At 45.4% G+C, this 18,983-nt stretch overlaps 1 protein-coding gene across 1 annotated transcript in view; it reads left to right on the top strand.

The window, feature by feature from the left end:
* Positions 1-3,275: 3,275 nt before the first annotated feature.
* The window catches only part of LOC126251854 (potassium voltage-gated channel protein Shab), a 205,086-nt gene continuing 189,378 nt past the window's right edge, over positions 3,276-18,983 (top strand). The window contains exon 1 of the mRNA XM_049952530.1: positions 3,276-3,384. The gene's annotated coding sequence lies outside the window, so the exon portion shown is untranslated. The remainder of the gene's footprint in view (positions 3,385-18,983) is intronic.

Here is an 18,983-nt window from a genome sequence, read left to right as displayed (position 1 = left end):
CAGAGCAGGCTCGTACACTCACGTCACGTACATTGAGTCAGGAAATGGGCTTTTTTCCAGCAAGGGGAGTACCTACAATGAGGTGACAAAAATCATTCGAAAGCAAAATGCACATATGTGGATGGTGGTTGTGTCGCGTACACAGGGTATAAGAGGCAGTGCACTGGTGTAGCTCTCATTTGTACTCATGTGATTCATGTGAACAGGATTCCGACGTGATTACGGCCCCACAACGGGAATTAACAGGCTGTGAACGCGGAATGGTAGAGCTAGAAGCGTGGGGAATTTCACTTCGGAAAATGTTAGGGAATTCTGTGTTCCGAGATCCACATTGTTAAGAGTGTGCCGAGCATACCAAATTTCAGGCATTGTGTCTCAGCACAGACAACTCAGTGGCCGATGGCATTCACTTGACGACTGAGAGCAGCCACGTTGCGTAGAGTTGTCATTGTTAACAGACAAGTAACACTACACGAAATAACCGCAGAAATCTATGTGGGGCGTACGACTGACGTATCCTTTAGTACAGTGCGTCGACATTTGGCGTTAATGGGCTATGATAGGAGACAACTGACGCTGGCACCTTTGCTAACAGCAGGATATCGCCTGCAGTGCTTCTCCTGCTCTCGGGACCATATCGGTTCGACCCTAAACAACTACAAAACCGTGACCTGGTGAGAGGAGTCCCAATTTCAGTTGGTAAGAGCTAATGGTAGGCTTCGAGTGTGGAGCAGTCCTCACGAAGCCGTGAACCCAAGTTGTCCACAAGGCACTGTGCAAGCTCGTGGTGGCTCTATAATGGTGTTTACATGGAATGGACTGGCTTCTCAGGTAGAACTGAGCCGATCTCTGACTATAAATGGTTATGTTCGGCTACTTGGAGACCATCTGAAGCGGTTCATGGGCTTCTTGTGCCCCCAACGATGTTCCATGGCACTGGGCCACAATTGTTTACGACTGGTTTTAAGGACATTCTGGACAGTTCGAGCGAATAATTTGACCAACTATATCACCCGACATGAATCCCATCGAACATTTATGGAATATAATCGACAGGTCAATTCGTGCACAACATCCTGCACACACAACACTTTCGCAGTTATGAAATGCCTGGCTCAATAATTCTGCAGAGGACTTTCAATGACTTGTTGAGTGAATGCCACGTCGAGCTCCTGTACTACGGCGGGCGAAAGGAGGTCCGACACGATATTAGGAGGTATCCCATGACTTTTATGACCTCAATGTACATGGGCATTGTGGCCATGTCCCAAGCCCCATGGACTTTCAGCATGGCAGTCACTGTTGTAGCTACGCTTGGTGCACCATTAGAGAGAGGCACACCGACGGTGCCGTGCACAGCTACAGCAATGAGCACACGAGTGGCGCTACATCATTCTTTCAAAGACGTCCCAGATCTGTGTGCAGCATCACGAAGGAGCTGTCTATGCAAAAATTTTAAAAGTTTGAAAGGCTGAGGTCTACCATACAGTTCTAAAACTTTACGTGCTTCCAGTCTTCCTTGTTGCTTGATTTAAGGTTTGAAGCCGTCGATCGAGGAGGTGGCGACAGTCACTCATTGTCGGCCGTCGCTGTTGCAGAAGCTGGATGTTGGCGCGCCTTCTTCTCGACACGGTCACCAGACGAAACGGGCTCTTGATGTGCGCTAGCTAATGCTTCCCGTCCGCGACACCATGTCAGAAACTATCATCGCAAGTCGAGCGCAATTACATGCTGCCAAACCCCGAAAGCGCGGCAACTCGCGGGAGCTTCACACAACTCACCTGCTCCACTCGCTACTCCTGCCAGACTCCCCCTCTGCCCGCGCTCCACGCGACAGAGTTAACACTACCAAAGATCCTAAACACTTTGGTTCTCCACACGACCTATCGATGTATTCGTTCGATAGCATAGTTTTCCCTAGGCCAGACCCAGCGTATAAATACAAATAATATTCACAAAACAAACCAACATAAGTGCATAAATATATATATATATATATATATATATATATATATATATATATATATATATACAAACAGTAAAACAATTACAATATATAAAGAGACAGAAATGTCATATATTCAGGTGACAAAATAAGGAAAAAAATTTGCAGTGCAATAGATGGAAATAGAAGGATATGCATTTCCGGCGTTACAGTGTGAAAGCTGGCAAGTTTCCGTCAGAAGCTGACAGCGGTCGTGCAGGATCTGGCAGACTCAATGGAGCCCTTCTGATGGGCCATGTTTCTGGTGGTTCTGTATCATGAGCGCTCTCCGCGGCCACGATATAGGATGGCTGGCGGCAGGCACACAGCCCACTCGTACTTGGAACCATTCTGCCACATGTCGATTTAGTTCAGAGAGCCTCATCCTAGTGGACACAGAGAGCTGGATTTTACTTATTGCTGCATTATTTGTAATGAGTCATTGTATTTTTGGAGTAAAACGGGTTAAGTAAATCTTCTGTTTACTGTATTAATTTATTCGCTTATCATTTCGCCTGTCCAGCGTTCCTACAATCACAGTTGCCAATCCGAGCAGTAGCGCACATCTCCTCGTCATTATGTACGAAGTTGTACACAGCACATTGGAATACAAACTACGATCACATCGTAATTTGGAGGGCAGCTGTCACATTTTTGAAGTATTAAGTTCGACGGTTGTGCCTTCCCTTTGAGATCTTTATGATCTTTCAAGAAACTAAGGCGTGTTGCCATTAAGAGATCTGCACATGGACTGGCTAGCGTCTGGCACGCTACCCCTTGGCAGCTGTCACGACTATAGAAGCCTGACGTAGAACTCAAGCAGAAAGGAATGGCATACCAGATCAGTCGGACTTTCTGCCCAACTGTGTTAGAATCTTTGCTGCTGCCAGATATGGCAAGTCTGTGTACTAAAATTCACACTCTTTGTAGTCCTCAACTCACCTAGAAGTATAATTACGTATTGTTCCTGCTACACGTATCTGCACAGTAAGTAAAATTTCGTTACTTGCCATCCTTCCCGGCGTCGCAGTTGCAATTATTTGCCAGCACAGAACTCGGCAGCAGCGAGCAGTACGGGTGACGCCGGGTGCGGCGTGTTGCAGATTAGGATGCGGCAGCGGACGGCGGGCGCGGGCACGTCGAGCGCGTCGGAGAGCCACCTGTTCTCGGGGGGATGAGTGCGGGCGGTCGCCGTGGGCGGGCCCGGCCGTGCGGCCGCCGCTAGCCCGCCAGCCGGCAGCGCCCCCGCCGGCGCCATGCTGTCCCAGCAGCAGCAGCCGCCGCCCCCGCCTCCGCCCCCGCAGCAGGCGGACGGCGCGGTGGCCGTGCGCTGGGAGGACGCCTACAGCGGCGGCGCCCCCACCTCCGCCGACAGCGCCGTCGCCATCGCCAACAAGGAGGTACGCCGCTCTCAGTCTCCCGCTACTTCTAAGGTCTCTTTGAACGACCTGTCGTTGCACATTTGAATCTTTATTCCTTATAATGGCAATATTGCGAAAAGCGTATATTGCTACTCACTACACAGCGGAGATATTCAGTCGCAGACAACAAAAAGATTTCATTTGGCCTTCCTCTGAATTACACAAAACACGCACACACACGTACATACACATTCAGACAAACGCAACTAACACACACATAAGCATTGTATCTGGCTGCCAAGACCAGATTACGAGCAATTGCGCCTGATGGGAGAAGCAATCTGGGTGGTGGGTGTAAGGAGAAGGGTATCGTGGGTAGGGGGAGTGATAGTAGGATTGTGGAGGGGGATGGTAAACTGCTGCTTGTGTGAGCATACAGGGATGAAGTGGGATGAGAGTCGGACGGCTAGGTGCAGTCGGGAAGTTAGACGGCTTGGGGGCAGGGGGGGGGGGGGGGGGGAGGGCAGAGAAGCAGAGAAGTACAAATACTGTGGATATGATGGTGGAGGGAAGGGAATAGGTGGGTAAAAGACAATGACTAACGAAGGTTGAGGCCAGGAGTGTTGCATGAACGTAGGATATATTGCAATGTGAGTTCTCAACTGCACAGTTCAGAGAAGCTGTTGTTGGTAGAAAAGATCGAGATAGCACTGGCTGGAAGGTAGTCACTGAAGTGAAGAACGTTGTGCTCAGCAACTGAGTGGTCCATCTCTTTCATGGCACGCCCGGGTTCCCGGGTTTGATTCCCGGCGGGGTCAGGGATTTTCTCTGCCTCGTGATAACTGGGTGTTGTGTGATGTCCTTAGGTTAGTTAGGTTTACGTAGTTCTAAAAGGCCGTGGTGGCCAAGCGGTTAAAGGCGCTACAGTCTGGAACATCGCGACCGCTACGGTCGCAGGTTCGAATCCTGCCTCGGGCATGGATGTGTGTGATGTCCTTAGGTTCGTTAGGTTTAAGTAGTTCTAAGTTCTAGGGGACTAATGACCTTAGAAGTTAAGTCCCATAGTGCTCAGAGCCATCTTTCTTGGCCACAGTTTGCCGAAGGCCATGCATGCGGACAGATGGCCTGTTGGTTGTCATTCCCACGTAGATTGCAGCACATTAGTTTAGCTTGTAGATCCAATGACTGGTTTCACAGATAGTTCTACCTTTGGTGAGATGCTTGTGACCACACTGGAGTGGGTACAGGTTTTGTATCTAGGTCTATTACAGGGATATGAGCCCACGAGGCAAGGGTTTGGGAGCACAGATTGTGTAGGGATGGACGAGGATATTGCATAGGTTCAGAGGGCGACGTATTACCACCGAGACAGGAGTGGGAAGGATAGTGGGTAGTCATTTCGTGTATCTTGGTGGCTCACTGGTGAAAAGCCAAACTACAGTTCCAAAGGCCACGGCTTCGATCCCATCGGCTCCTAGGATTTTAATCTGTCACTTACTAGTACTATCACCTCTGGCAACGTTTGTTACTGTGAAACCTTTTCGTTTAGTTTCTGAGCGGCAGTGTGTCTGGAAAGTTTTTCTCGGTCAGCCACAAGAAAACTACATGATTTTAACGCTGGGTGTCTCGGTTCTGATTTCCATCTAAAAGAAGGGGTGTAATGTAAATAAAAGTGGTTGTGCTCGACCTTCATATCATGTGACACGTCCGCAGTGACGTCGGGCGAATTGAGCTGAAATTTGGATTCAATGTGATATCATTAAGATACCTTAAAAGTCAAATGAACGTCTGAGCTCTGTCCTTTTTTTCCGGCTGTATCGGCACCTTGCTGTCTGAAGTGTCGTCGAGCCCGAGGGTGACGTCGCAGGAAGTTACGCTTTTGCACCGTCACACACGGTGGATCTACGCACCTTTCAGCCGAATTTCAAACTTTTGCGTTGGAACGGAAGACAGTTACGGCGTTTTGAGAAAGTGATCCTTTAATTCTGTTGCCAGTGTACGGTGGGAAGAGCAAGCCATTAATACTAATTTTCCCTGGGCAGCAGGCTAGCTGGTGAAGGTGGATGCGTTGACGCAAAACACATATTCTCTACTTACAGGCTTTCGTGCAGCAAATATCAGGTAGTAAAGGACGTGACATGTTTGTGGGAAGACTGTTAGACGCTGAGAAAGAAATAAGTAACTCACTGAAGTGGGAATGTATAAAGGTAACAGTGATCACAATATCTGCACTTAAACCCCCAAGACTTTTCATATACAAGCATATGCTCTCAAATAGTAAATTTCTCCATACAGTCCAAAAGTCAGCAAAAGTCTGATGGAGTTCAATGACAATAGAAGGAATGGAGCAGGACTCAACCCCCTCCAGTAGTTCCTGGTACCACAACATTTACAGTGATGTTAACTGTAAAACTTTACTCCAGACTATGTACGAAGCTGAAGGAGAACAAGACGGGTACAGTTTATCTTTAAAAAAAATGTTCAAATGTGTATGACTTCCTAAGGGACCAAACTGCTGAGGTCATCGGTCCATAGACTTACACACTATTTACTCTGACTTAAACGAGCTTATGCTAAGAACAACACAAACAACCCATCCCCGAGGAATGACTCGAACCTCCGGCGGGAGGGGCTGCAAATCCGGTACATGGCGCCTCAAACCGCGCGGCCACTCCGCGCGGCCAGTTAATCTTACAACTACAGTTTGCTAAAAGAGTCCGAATGCATAGATCTATAGGAACAAAATCTTACGAGAAGCTGATAAAAACTGAATTTTATCAGATATATACAGGGTGAGACACGTAAGATGTAACACCTCTTTTATTTCGTGATTGGTTACACATATTGAAACGCGGTTTCTGGCAGATATTAGAGCATCAAGGATCACGTATTTGTTTGTTTGGTTAATGTTTTTAGCGTTAGCATCAATGAAGCTTTTGAAGCAAGTACTTTTTTAATGAAACCGTGTACTTTTTATAACTGCGTTCGATAACTCTTGAGAAGACAATTTCAGTGTATAGCGTTTGTTACTGTTGACATTGAAACCCGTCGTTAAAAAAAATTGAGTAATGTCCAAGAATTTGAGAGCACAGTGGCCGAAATCGGCATTAGTGGTACAAACACCACCAACCAGAGCTTTTCGTGCTACGCTATGTCAGAATGCCAATACGTTTACCTGTTTACTAGCCTGCACTGCAGTCCGCTCATTTCTAGTACTTGTTGCGTGCAGATATATACACCAATGGAGAGAAGTGAGTGTGTGTGAAATCTTATGGGACTTAACTGCTAAGGTTATCAGTCCCTAAGCTTACACACTACTTAACCTAAATTATCCTAAGGACAAACACACACACCCATGCCCGAGGGAGGACTCGAACCTCCGGCGGGATCAGCCGCACAGTCCATGACTGCAGCGCTCTAGACCGCGCGGCTAATCCCACGCGGCAATGGAGAGAAGTCGGATATACTACTTTTATATGGTGAATGTAAAAGAAACGCAGTGTAGACAGTACAGCGGTACAGGGCCAATCTGAATCGCCAGTATCTGACGCGCCATGGAATTGCATGAATTATTTAGATGCTAATTGGGATAGGCTGCTTGAACTTCAAAAAGGGGACAAGAAGACAGTAACTTTACAGAACACTAAGAACCTGTTCTGGATACGATGCTAATGAATCCGCTCACAGGTACTAAACATATTACCAAGGAATGTGGACTCAGCCACACGAATGTCATTCGCATCCTGCGTCCACTGAATTTCCATCCCTGTCGTCTGTCACTGCGTCAGACTCTCGATGGCCGTTATTTTGAACATCGTACAGAATATTGTCGGTTTGGCCTTCAGCAACTGAGAGACGACCCTACGTTTCTCCGAAGTGTGCTCTTTAACGATGAAGCAACGTTTACTAATCACACTAATGTAAAGTTGCATGACATGGTGTACTGGGCAGCCGAAAATCCACACTGACCTCGTCAGGTGCAACATGAACAGCCTTGGAGAGTAAACGTATGATGGCGCTCCGTAGGAAATTACATTGTGGGACCTCACTTCATCTCAGGCGTTGTAAATGGACATTCGTACGTACCCTTTCTAAGGAAAATTCTGCCGGTTCTTCTACGAGAGGTACCACTGGATATTCAACAGTGTATGCAGCTGCAACATGACGGTTGCCCCACGATTGTTGTCCAATTCACTCGTCCCGTCCCGTGCCGCGCGAAGTGGCCACGCGGTTTGAGGCTTCATGCCACGGACTGCGCGGCCACTCCCGCCGGACGTTCGAGTCCTCCCTCGGGCATTGGTGTGTGTGCTGTTCTTAGCATAAGTTAGTTTAAGCAGTGTGTAAGTCTAGGGACAGATGACATAAGCAGTTTGGTCCCTTAGCAATTCACACACATTTGAACATTTTGAACACTCGTCCCGTGTTGCAGCGCAGATACCGAATGAGACATTTCCTGGACTTAGGTTACGACGTAATTCTGTTGTCAAATCGCCTGCGAGGTCCCCAGATTTGATTCTTGATTTCTTTCTTCGGGAACAATGAAAGATACAGTCTACGACGAGACAGAAACACACTAGACGATACGTGTTTTCGAATGGTCAGTGCATGCTCTACCATATCATCCACTCTAACTACATCTGTTCATAATTCTTTCGAACTATGACTGCAAATGTGCATTTGGGTCCATGGTCAACAGTTTTAACACATAGTTAAATAAAGAATAAAGTTATTTTTTGGGTAGACAAAATTTATGTTATGTGATTTGGGTGGTTACTAAATCAATGTTAGTAAATGGTTTATTTCACTTACGTGTGTACGCAATTGCAGTTCATTGTCAACTACGTCGATAGCATGTATTGCACGTAGCTGGTAACACTGTCATTACGCCCTTACGTTCAGAATGAAGACGACATGTCGTTAAGAAGAATATTTATTTTGCGGTATATACGTGATCCCCCCCATGAACCATGGACCTTGCCGTTGGTGGGGAGGCTTGCGTGCCTCAGCGATACAGATGGCCGTACCGTAGGTGCAACCACAACGGAGGGGTATCTGTTGAGAGGCCAGACAAACATGTGGTTCCTGAAGAGGGGCAGCAGCCTTTTCAGTAGTTGCAGGGGCAACAGTCTGGATGATTGACTGATCTGGCCTTGTAACATTAACCAAAACAGCCTTGCTGTGCTGCTACTGCGAACGGCTGAAAGCAAGGGGAAACTACAGCCGTAAATTTTCCCGAGGACATGCAGTTTTAGTGTATGATTAAATGATGATGGCGTCCTCTTGGGTAAAATATTCCGGAGGTAAAATAGTCCTCCATTCGGATCTCCGGGCGGGGACTACTCAAGAGGACGTCGTTATCAGGAGAAAGAAAACTGGCGTTCTACGGATCGAAGCGTGGAATGTCAGATACCTTAATCGGGCAGGTAGGTTAGAAAATTTAAAAAGGGAAATGGATAGGTTAAAGTTAGATATAGTGGGAATTAGTGAAGTTCGGTGGCAGGAGGAGCAAGACTTTTGGTCAGGTGATTACAGGATTATAAATACAAAATCAAATAGGGGTAATGCAGGAGTAGGTTTAAGAATGAATAAAAAAATAGGAGTGCGGGTTAGCTACTACAAACAGCATAGTGAACGCATTATTGTGGCCAAGATAGACACAAAACCCATGCCTACAACAGTAGTGCAAGTTTATATGCCAACTAGCTCCGCAGATGATGAAGAAACTGATGAAATGTATGACTAGATAAAAGAAATTATTCAGGTAGTGAAGGGAGACGAAAATTTAATAGCCATTGGTGACTGGAATTCGTCAGTAGGAAAAGGGAGAAAAGGAAACATAGTAGGTGAATATGGATTGGGGGGAAGAAATGAGAGAGGAAACCGCCTTGTAGAATTTTGTACGGAGCATAACTTAATCATAACTAACACTTGGTTCAGGAATCATAAAAGAAGGTTGTATACATGTAAGAATCCCGGAGATACTAAAAGGTAACAAATGGATTATATAATGGTAAGACAGAGATTTAGGAAAAAGGTTTTAAATTGTAAGACATTTCCAGGGGCAGATGTGGACTCTGACCACAATCTATTGGTTATGATCTGCAGATTAAAATTGAAGAAACTGCAAAAAGGTGGGAATTTAAGGAGATGGGACCTGGATAAACTGAAAGAACGAGAGGTTGTAGAGATTTTCAGGGAGAGCATAAGGGAACAATTGACAGCAGCGGGGAAAAGAAGTACAGTAGAAGAAGAATGGGTAGCTCTGAGGGATGAAGTAGTGAAGGCAGCAGACGATCAAGTAGGTAAAAAGACGAGGGCTAGTAGAAATCCTTGGGTAACAGAAGAAATATTGAATTTAATTGATGAAAGGAGAAAATATAAAAATGCAGTAAATGAAGCAGGCAAAAAGGAATACAAACGTCTCAAAAATGAGATCGACAGGAAGTGCAAAATGGCTAAGCAGGGATGGCTAGAGGACAAATGTAAGGACGTAGAGGCTTATCTCACTAGGGGTAAGATAGATATTGCCTACAGGAAAATTAAAGAGACCTTTGGAGAGAAGAGAACCACTTGTATGAATATCAAGAGCTCAGATGGGAACCCATTTCTAAGCAAAGAAGGGAAGGCAGAAAGGTGGAAGGAGTATATAGAGGGTTTATACAAGGGCGATGTACTTGAGAACAATATTATGGAAATGGAAGAGGATGTAGATGAAGATGAAATGGAAGATACGATACTGCGTGAAGAGTTTGACAGAGCACTGAAAGACCTGTGTCGGAACAAGGCCCCGGAAGTAGACAACATTCCATTAGAACTACTGATGGCCTTGGGAGAGCCAGTCCTGACAAAACTCTACCATCTGGTGAGCAAGATGTATGAGACAGGCGAAATACCCTCAGACTTCAAGAAGAATATACACTCCTGGAAATGGAAAAAAGAACACATTGACACCGGTGTGTCAGACCCACCATACTTACTCCGGACACTGCGAGAGGGCTGTACAAGCAATGATCACACGCACGGCACAGCGGACACACCAGGAACCGCGGTGTTGGCCGTCGAATGGCGCTAGCTGCGCAGCATTAGTGCACCGCCGCCGTCAGTGTCAGCCAGGTTACCGTGGCATACTGAGCTCCATCGCAGTCTTTAACACTGGTAGCATGCCGCGACAGCGTGGACGTGAACCGTATGTGCAGTTGACGGACTTTGAGCGAGGGCGTATAGTGGGCATGCGGGAGGCCGGGTGGACGTACCGCCGAATTGCTCAACACGTGGGGCGTGAGGTCTCCACAGTACATCGATGTTGTCGCCAGTGGTCGGCGGAAGGTGCACGTGCCCGTCGACCTGGGACCGGACCGCAGCGACACACGGATGCACGCCAAGACCGTAGGATCCTACGCAGTGCCGTAGGGGACCGCACCGCCACTTCCCAGCAAATTAGGGACACTGTTGCTCCTGGGGTATCGGCGAGGACCATTCGCAACCGTTTCCATGAAGCTGGGCTACGGTCCCGCACGCCGTTAGGCCGTCTTCCGCTCACGCCCCAACATCGTGCAGCCCGCCTCCAGTGGTGTCGCGACAGGCGTGAATGGAGGGACGAATGGAGACGTGTCGTCTTCAGCGATGAGAGTCGCTTCTGCCTTGGTGCCAATGATGGTCGTATGCGTGTTTGGCGCCGTGCAGGTGAGCGCCACAATCAGGACTGCATACGACCGAGGCACACAGGACCAACACCCGGCATCATGGTGTGGGGAGCGATCTCCTACACTGGCCGTACACCACTGGTGATCGTCGAGGGGACACTGAATAGTGCACGGTACATCCAAACCGTCATCGAACCCATCGTTCTACCATTCCTAGACCGGCAAGGGAACTTGCTGTTCCAACAGGACAAAGCACGTCCGCATGTATCCCGTGCCACCCAACGTGCTCTAGAAGGTGTAAGTCAACTACCCTGGCCAGCAAGATCTCCGGATCTGTCCCCCATTGAGCATGTTTGGGACTGGATGAAGCGTCGTCTCACGCGGTCTGCACGTCCAGCACGAACGCTGGTCCAACTGAGGCGCCAGGTGGAAATGGCATGGCAAGCCGTTCCACAGGACTACATCCAGCATCTCTACGATCGTCTCCATGGGAGAATAGCAGCCTGCATTGCTGCGAAAGGTGGATATACACTGTACTAGTGCCGACATTGTGCATGCTCTGTTGCCTGTGTCTATGTGCCTGTGGTTCAGTCAGTGTGATCATGTGATGTATCTGACCCCAGGAATGTGTCAATAAAGTTTCCCCTTCCTGGGACAATGAATTCACGGTGTTCTTATTTCAATTTCCAGGAGTGTAATAATTCCAATCCCAAAGAAAGCAGGTGTTAACAGATGTGAAAATTACCGAACTATCAGTTTAATAAGTCACAGCTGCAAAATACTAACGCGAATTCTTTACAGACGAATGGAAAAACCGGTAGAAGCGGACATCGGGGAAGATCAGTTTCGATTCCGTAGAAATGTTGGAACACGTGAGGCAATACTAACCTTACGACTTATCTTAGAAGAAAGATTAAGGAAAGGCAATCCTACGTTTCTAGCATTTGTAGACTTAGAGAAAGCTTTTGACAATGTTGACTGGAATACTCTCTTTCAAATTATGAAGGTGGCAGGGGTAAAATACTGGGAGCGAAAGGCTGTTTACAATTTGTACAGAAACCAGATGGCAGTTATAAGAGTCGAGGGGCATAAAAGGGAAGCGGTGGTTGGGAAAGGAGTGAGACAGGGTTGTAGCCGCTCCCCGATGTTATTCAATCTGTATATTTAGCAAGCAGTAAAGGAAACAAAAGAAAAATTCGGAGTACGTGTTAACATTCATGGAGAAGAAGTAAAAACTTTGAGGTTCGCCGATGACATTGTAATTCTGTCAGAGACAGCAAAGGACTTGGAAGAGCATTTGAACGGAATGGACAGTGTCTTGAAAGGAGGATATAAGATGAACATCAACAAAAGCAAAACGAGGATAATGGAATGTAGTCGAATTAAATCGGGAGATGCTGAGGGAATTAGATTAGGAAATGAGACACTTAAAGTAGTAAAGGAGTTTTGCTATTTAGGGAGTAAAATGTCTGATTATGGTAGAAGTAGGGAGGAAATAAAATGTAGACTGGCAATGGCAAGGAAGTCGTTTCTGAAGAAGAGAAATTTGTTAACATCGAGTATAGATTTAAGTGTCAGGAAGTCGTTTCTGAAAGTATTTGTATGGAATGTAGCCATGTACGGAAATGAAACATGGACGATAACTAGTTTGGACAAGAAGAGAATAGAAGCTTTCGAAATGTGGTGCTACAGAAGAATGCTGAAGATAAGGTGGGTAATCACGTAATTAATGAGGAGATCACGTAATTAATGAGGAGGTATTGAATCGGATTGGGGAGAAGAGAAGTTTGTGGCACAACTTGACTAGAAGAAGGGATCGGTTGGTAGGACATGTTTTGAGGCATCAAGGGATCACAAATTTAGCATTGGAGGGCAGCGTGGAGGGTAAAAATCGTAGAGGGAGACCAAGAGATGAATACACTAAGCTGATTCAGAAGGATGTAGGTTGCAGTAGGTACTGGGAGATGAAGAAGCTTGCACAGGATAGAGTAGCATGGAGAGCTGCATCAAACCAGTCTCAGGTCTGAAGAGCACAACAACAACAACATATACGTGATCACCAAGGTGTTTTCAACAAAATATTTAGTTCAACGAATGTACCTCATATGATACAATTTAGAGCAGTGTAGGTAGAGACAGTTGCCCGACAGCGTGTATTTTACCTGTTAGAAGCACACAGTCATATACAGGAAAAGATAGGTCATGTCTTCCTTATAACATTATGATATTTAATACGGTAGTTGCTTTTTGCGTATAAAACCTCTTTATTTTTGAAAAATGAACAGTTGGCTTCTCTGTTTCAGCTTACGTAAACTGTTAGGATATTCAAATGTGAAATAGTTTTCTAGCCAAAGTCGTATTTGCGTATACAAGATTTGTAGGTGAACCTACATCTAGGTCGTAAGTTGGTTCAGGTGGAAATAAAGCTTTATTCTCGTTGGGCAGGTGAACCTTACGGTGTACAACTACGCAGCCTTTTCCGAGACGCCTGCTTGGCAGTGTTTGCACCGCAAATGCCGTTTTAGGACACAGCACTCTCAAATTCTAGGACATTTCTCAAACTTTTTACGATAGGTTTCAAGGTCAACATTAACAAACGGTATATCGCTACAATTGGCTTCTCAAGAGCTGTCGAATGCAGTTACAAGAAGTATACAGTACCGTTTAAAAACACCTACTTACTTCGATATCTGCGTTGATACGAGCGCTAAAAACTAGAATATACGCGCACCTCGACGCTCTAACATTTGCCGGAAACCCTTTCAAAATGTATAACCGTTCACAAAATAAAAGGGGTGTTACGTCTTACTTGACTCACCTGTATGTACAGGGTCTCTTTTCTAAGAGTCATCAGGCACTTTTCTCTCGTATTTTAGCAGATATTTTCAGTTCGCTTTTTGAGTTGTGTTGCTGGATTCAGCTCACACAGAGAGTGTTCACCACTTCTTTCATGCGACGCCCAGCGTCTACAAAAAGCGTCGGTTTGTTCCCTTTACGGACAAAATTATTTTTAAAGCGGAATTTCACGTGCCCATTCGACAGAGCGGTCCCAGATTACTCTGACGGGATATTTGCTTTTCCTTTTGGTCATCAGTCTTCTGACTGGTTTGATGCGGCCCGCCACGAATTCCTTTCCTGTGCTAACCTCTTCATCTCAGAGTAGCACTTGCAACCTACGTCCTCAATTATTTGCTTGACGTATTCCAATCTCTGTCTTCCTCTACAGTTTTTGACCTCTACAGCTCCTTCTAGTACCATGGACGTCATTCCCTCATGTCTTAGCAGATGTCCTATCGTCCTGTCCCTTCTTCTTATCAGTGTTTTCCACATATTCCTTTCCTCTCCGATTCTGCGTAGAACCTCCTCATTCCTTACCTTATCAGTCCATTTAATTTTCAACATTCGTCTATAGCACCACATCTCAAATGCTTCGATTCTCTTCTGTTCCGGTTTTCCCACAGTCCATGTTTCACTACCATACAATGCTGTACTCCAGACGTACATCCTCAGAAATTTTTTCCTCAAATTAAGGCCGGTATTTGATATTAGTAGACTTCTCTTGGCCAGAAATGCCATTCCTCCTCATTCCTTACCTTATCAGTCCATTTAATTTTCAACATTCGTCTATAGCACCACATCTCAAATGCTTCGATTCTCTTCTGTTCCGGTTTTCCCACAGTCCATGTTTCACTACCATACAATGCTGTACTCCAGACGTACATCCTCAGAAATTTTTTCCTCAAATTAAGGCCGGTATTTGATATTAGTAGACTTCTCTTGGCCAGAAATGCCTTTTTTGCTACAGCGAGTCTGCTTTTGATGTCCTCCTTGCTCCGTCCGTCATTGGTTATTTTACTGCCTAGGTAGCAGAATTCCTTAACTTCATTGACTTCGTGACCATAGTTTCTCGCTGTTCTCATTTCTACTACTTCTCATTAACTTCGTCTTTCTCCGATTTACTCTCAAACCATACTGTGTACTCATTAGACTGTTCATTCCGTTCAGCATATCATTTAATTCTTCTTCACTTTCACTCAGGATAGCAATGTCATCAGCGAATCGTATCACTGATATCCTTTCACCTTGTATTTTAATTCCACTCCTGAACCTTTCTTTTATTTCCATCATTGCTTCCTCGATGTACAGATTGAAGAGTAGGGGCGAAAGGCTACAGCCTTGTCTTACACCCTTCTTAATACGAGCACTTCGTTCTTGATCGTCCACTCTTATTATTCCCTCTTGGTTCTTGTACATATTGTATATGACCCGTCTCTCCCTATAGCTTACCCCTACTTTTTTCAGAATCTCGAACAGCTTGCACCATTTTATATTGTCGAACGCTTTTTCCAGGTCGACAAATCCTATGAAAGTGTCTTGATTTTTCTTTAGCCTTGCTTCCATTATTAGCCGTAACGTCAGAATTGCATCTCTCGTCCCTTTACTTTTCCTAAAGCCAAACTGATCGTCACCTATCGCATTCTCAATTTTCTTTTCCGTTCTTCTGTATATTATTCTTGTAAGCAGCTTCGATTCATGAGCTGTTAAGCTGATTGTGCGATAATTCTCGCACTTGTCAGCTCCTGCCGTCTTCGGAATTGTGTGGATGATGCTTTTCCGAAAGTCAGATGGTATGTCGCCAGACTCATATATTCTACATACCAATGTGAATAGTCGTTTTGTTGCCACTTCCCCCAATGATTTTAGAAATTCTGATGGAATGTAATCTATCCCTTCTGCCTTATTTGACCGTAAGTCCTCCAAAGCTCTTTTAAATTTCGATTCTAATACTGGATCCGCTATCTCTTCTAAATCCACTCATGTTTCTTCTTCTATCACATCAGACAAATCTTCACCCTCATAGAGGCTTTCAATGTATTCTTTCTACCTATCTGCTCTCTCCTTTGCATTTAACAGTGGAATTCCCGTTGCACTCTTAATGTTGCCTCTGTTGCTTTTAATGTCACCAAAGGTAGTTTTGACTTTCCTGTATGCTGAGTCTGTCCTTCCGACAATCATATCTTTTTCGATGTCTTCACATTTTTCCTGCAGTCATTTCGTCTTAGCTTCCCTGCACTTCCTATTTATTTCATTCCTGAGCGACTTGTATTTCTGTATTCCTGATTTTCCCGGAACATGTTTGTACTTCCTCCTTTCATCAATCAACTGAAGTATTTCTTCTGTTACCCACGGTTTCTTCGCAGCTACCTTCCTTGTACCTTTGTTTTCCTTCCCAACTTCTGTGATGGCCCTTTTAGAGATGTCCATTCCTCTTCAACTGTACTGCCTACTGCGCTATTCCTTATTGCTGTATCTATAGCGTTAGAGAACTTCAAACGTATCTCGTCATTCCTTAGTACTTCCGTATCCCACTTCTTTGCGTATTGATTCTTCCTGACTAATGTCTTGAACTTTAGCATACACTTCATCACTACTATATTGTGCTCTGAGTCTATATCTGTTCCTGGGTACGCCTCACAGTCCAGTATCTGATTTCGGAATCTCTGTCTGACCATGATGTAATCTAATTGAAATCTTCCCGTATCTCCCGGCCTTTTCCAAGTATACCTCCTTCTCTTGTGATTCTTGAACAGGGTATTCGCCATTACTAGCTGAAACTTGTTACAGAACTCAATTAGTGTTTCTCCTCTTTCATTCCTTGTCCCAAGCTCATATTCTCCTGTAACCTTTTCTTCTACTCCTTCCCCTACAACTGCATTCCAGTCGCCCATGATTATTAGATTTTCGGTCCCCTTTACATACTGCATTACCCTTTCAATATCCTCATACACTTTCTCTATCTGTTCATCTTCAGCTTGCGACGTCGGAATGTATACCTGAACTATCGTTGTCGGTGTTGGTCTGCTGTCGATTCTGATTAGAACAACCCGGTCGCTGAAATGTTCACAGTAACACACCCTCTGCCCTACCTTCCTATTCATAACGAATCCTACACCTGTTATACCATTTTCTGCTGCTGTTGATATTACCCGATACTCATCTGACCAGAAATCCTTGTCTTCCTTCCACTTCACTTCACTGACCCCTACTATATCTAGATTGAGCCTTTGCATTTCCCTTTTCAGATTTTCTAGTTTCCCTGCCACGTTCAAGCTTCTGACATTCCACGCCCCGACTCGTAGAACGTTATCCTTTCGTTGATTATTCAATCTTTTTCTCATGGTAACCTCCCCCTTCGCAGTCCCCTCCCGGAGATCCGAATGGGGGACTATTCCGGAATCTTTTGTCAATGGAGAGATAATCATGACACTTCTTCAATTACAGGCCACATGTCCTGTGGATACACGTTACGTGTCTTTAATGCAGTGGTTTCCATTGCCTTCTGCATTCTCATGTCGTTGATCATTGCTGATTCTTCCGCCTTTAGGGGCAACTTCCCACCCTTAGGACAAGAGAGTGCCCTGAACCACTATCCGCTCCTCCGCCCTCTTTGACAAGGCCGATGGCAGAATGAGGCTGACTTCTTATGCCGGAAGTCTTCGGCCGCCAATGCTGATTATTTATCAAAATTTAGGTAGTGGCGGGGATCGAACCCGGGACCAAAGACGTTTTGATTATGAATCAAAGACGCTACCCCTAGACCACGGTTATTGTTTTATCGACACGTATTAACAGGGACAGTACTCCATCAGCGACAATAACGCCGTGACCCTCGCTGACTGCTACCGTCAAGCATAGAGCGCTACTGACTGGCTGGTGGATTGCTGATTATTCTTCATGTTTTCCTGTCTCTGTTAATACATATTGATAAAAGGAATATCGGACAACAGTAATTTGGGACCGCTCTATTGAAAGGGCACGTAAAATTACGATTAAAATGATTTTGTTTGTAATGAGGAACACACGGAAGCTTTTTGTTGACACTGGGAGTCGCGTGAAAGACATGACGAGCAGTACCTGTTTGACTGACTCCAACTACACAATACATAAAGGAAATTGCAGATATCTGCTGAAACTCGAAAAAAAAAATGCGCCGGGAAACCCTTAGGCGAAAAGTGAAATAAAACCCACAAAGGCACATAGTCTTTAAACTACTTTGATTAAAGAGTGTGGATGCATAGCTCTGAAGAAGCAACAAACGTTTACAAATTGGGAGCTTGGTACTATTGAAAATTGCGCAAGAAACAAAGTTAAAACAAGAAGGGAAGAAAGCAAATTCGTTACTGCAGACGCAACGTTAGTTACCATTTCTCTTAGGCAAGGTCGACCAGCTGTGGCATCAGAATTAACACATGCATTTACAATCACTAATAGACATTAACGCTATAGGGTACTTTATAGCCTTATATAGCCTTAATTTCGCGTATCTATAAAGTTAAACAAGTATTTCACAAGTCCGCCAGGTAAAAACCTATTGAACTAGGGCTGTGACGAACGTAGTTCTGTATAATGCAGCTAAACTGCATTGATGTGCCGTAGCAATCATCACTTTAAGTATGAAATTACATGAGCCACTTCCGATGATGGACAACAAACCAACGGTAATTGTTCTCGAAGAGGGCAGACGAGGGCGCACATAAACAACAGTACAAACGTTTCAGAATGTGGTCACCAAACTCAAATGTACTGAAGCAATTCCAGAATATTCCAAGGAGGTTCTGGCGAGAATCTCACTGCAGGTCTCGCCCCACGACAGGAACCCGGCACCTCAAGACAGTGGTTCCTCGTTAGTCTTCCACTGGCAGGTTGCAGTTCAGTGACACACTGCTGTTGCGCCCACAGTGGTCTTCGACGCCCTTCGCCGCCAGTCGAGATATTCGCTGTCCGCTGCTGAAACTCAGATCGACGCTGCACGCCTCTAGTAAGGTTCTGAAACACTGCCGCGGTTGCCCTCTGAGCGGTCTAGGGACCAAGCGCTAGGTTCAGAGTTACAGAGATTACAAATGCTGCCTATCGATATTAGCCTTGATGGCACACGTTTCTCTGGGTTATGTCTCGCCGTTTGATCTGGAAACCCCCGTGTCGCATAAAGCAGAG

The sequence above is a fragment of the Schistocerca nitens genome, chromosome 4 (genome assembly GCF_023898315.1).
Source record: "Schistocerca nitens isolate TAMUIC-IGC-003100 chromosome 4, iqSchNite1.1, whole genome shotgun sequence".
Lineage (NCBI taxonomy): Eukaryota > Metazoa > Arthropoda > Insecta > Orthoptera > Acrididae > Schistocerca > Schistocerca nitens.
Note: the sequence above shows the minus strand (reverse complement) of the source record. Positions and strands in the feature narration are given on the sequence as shown.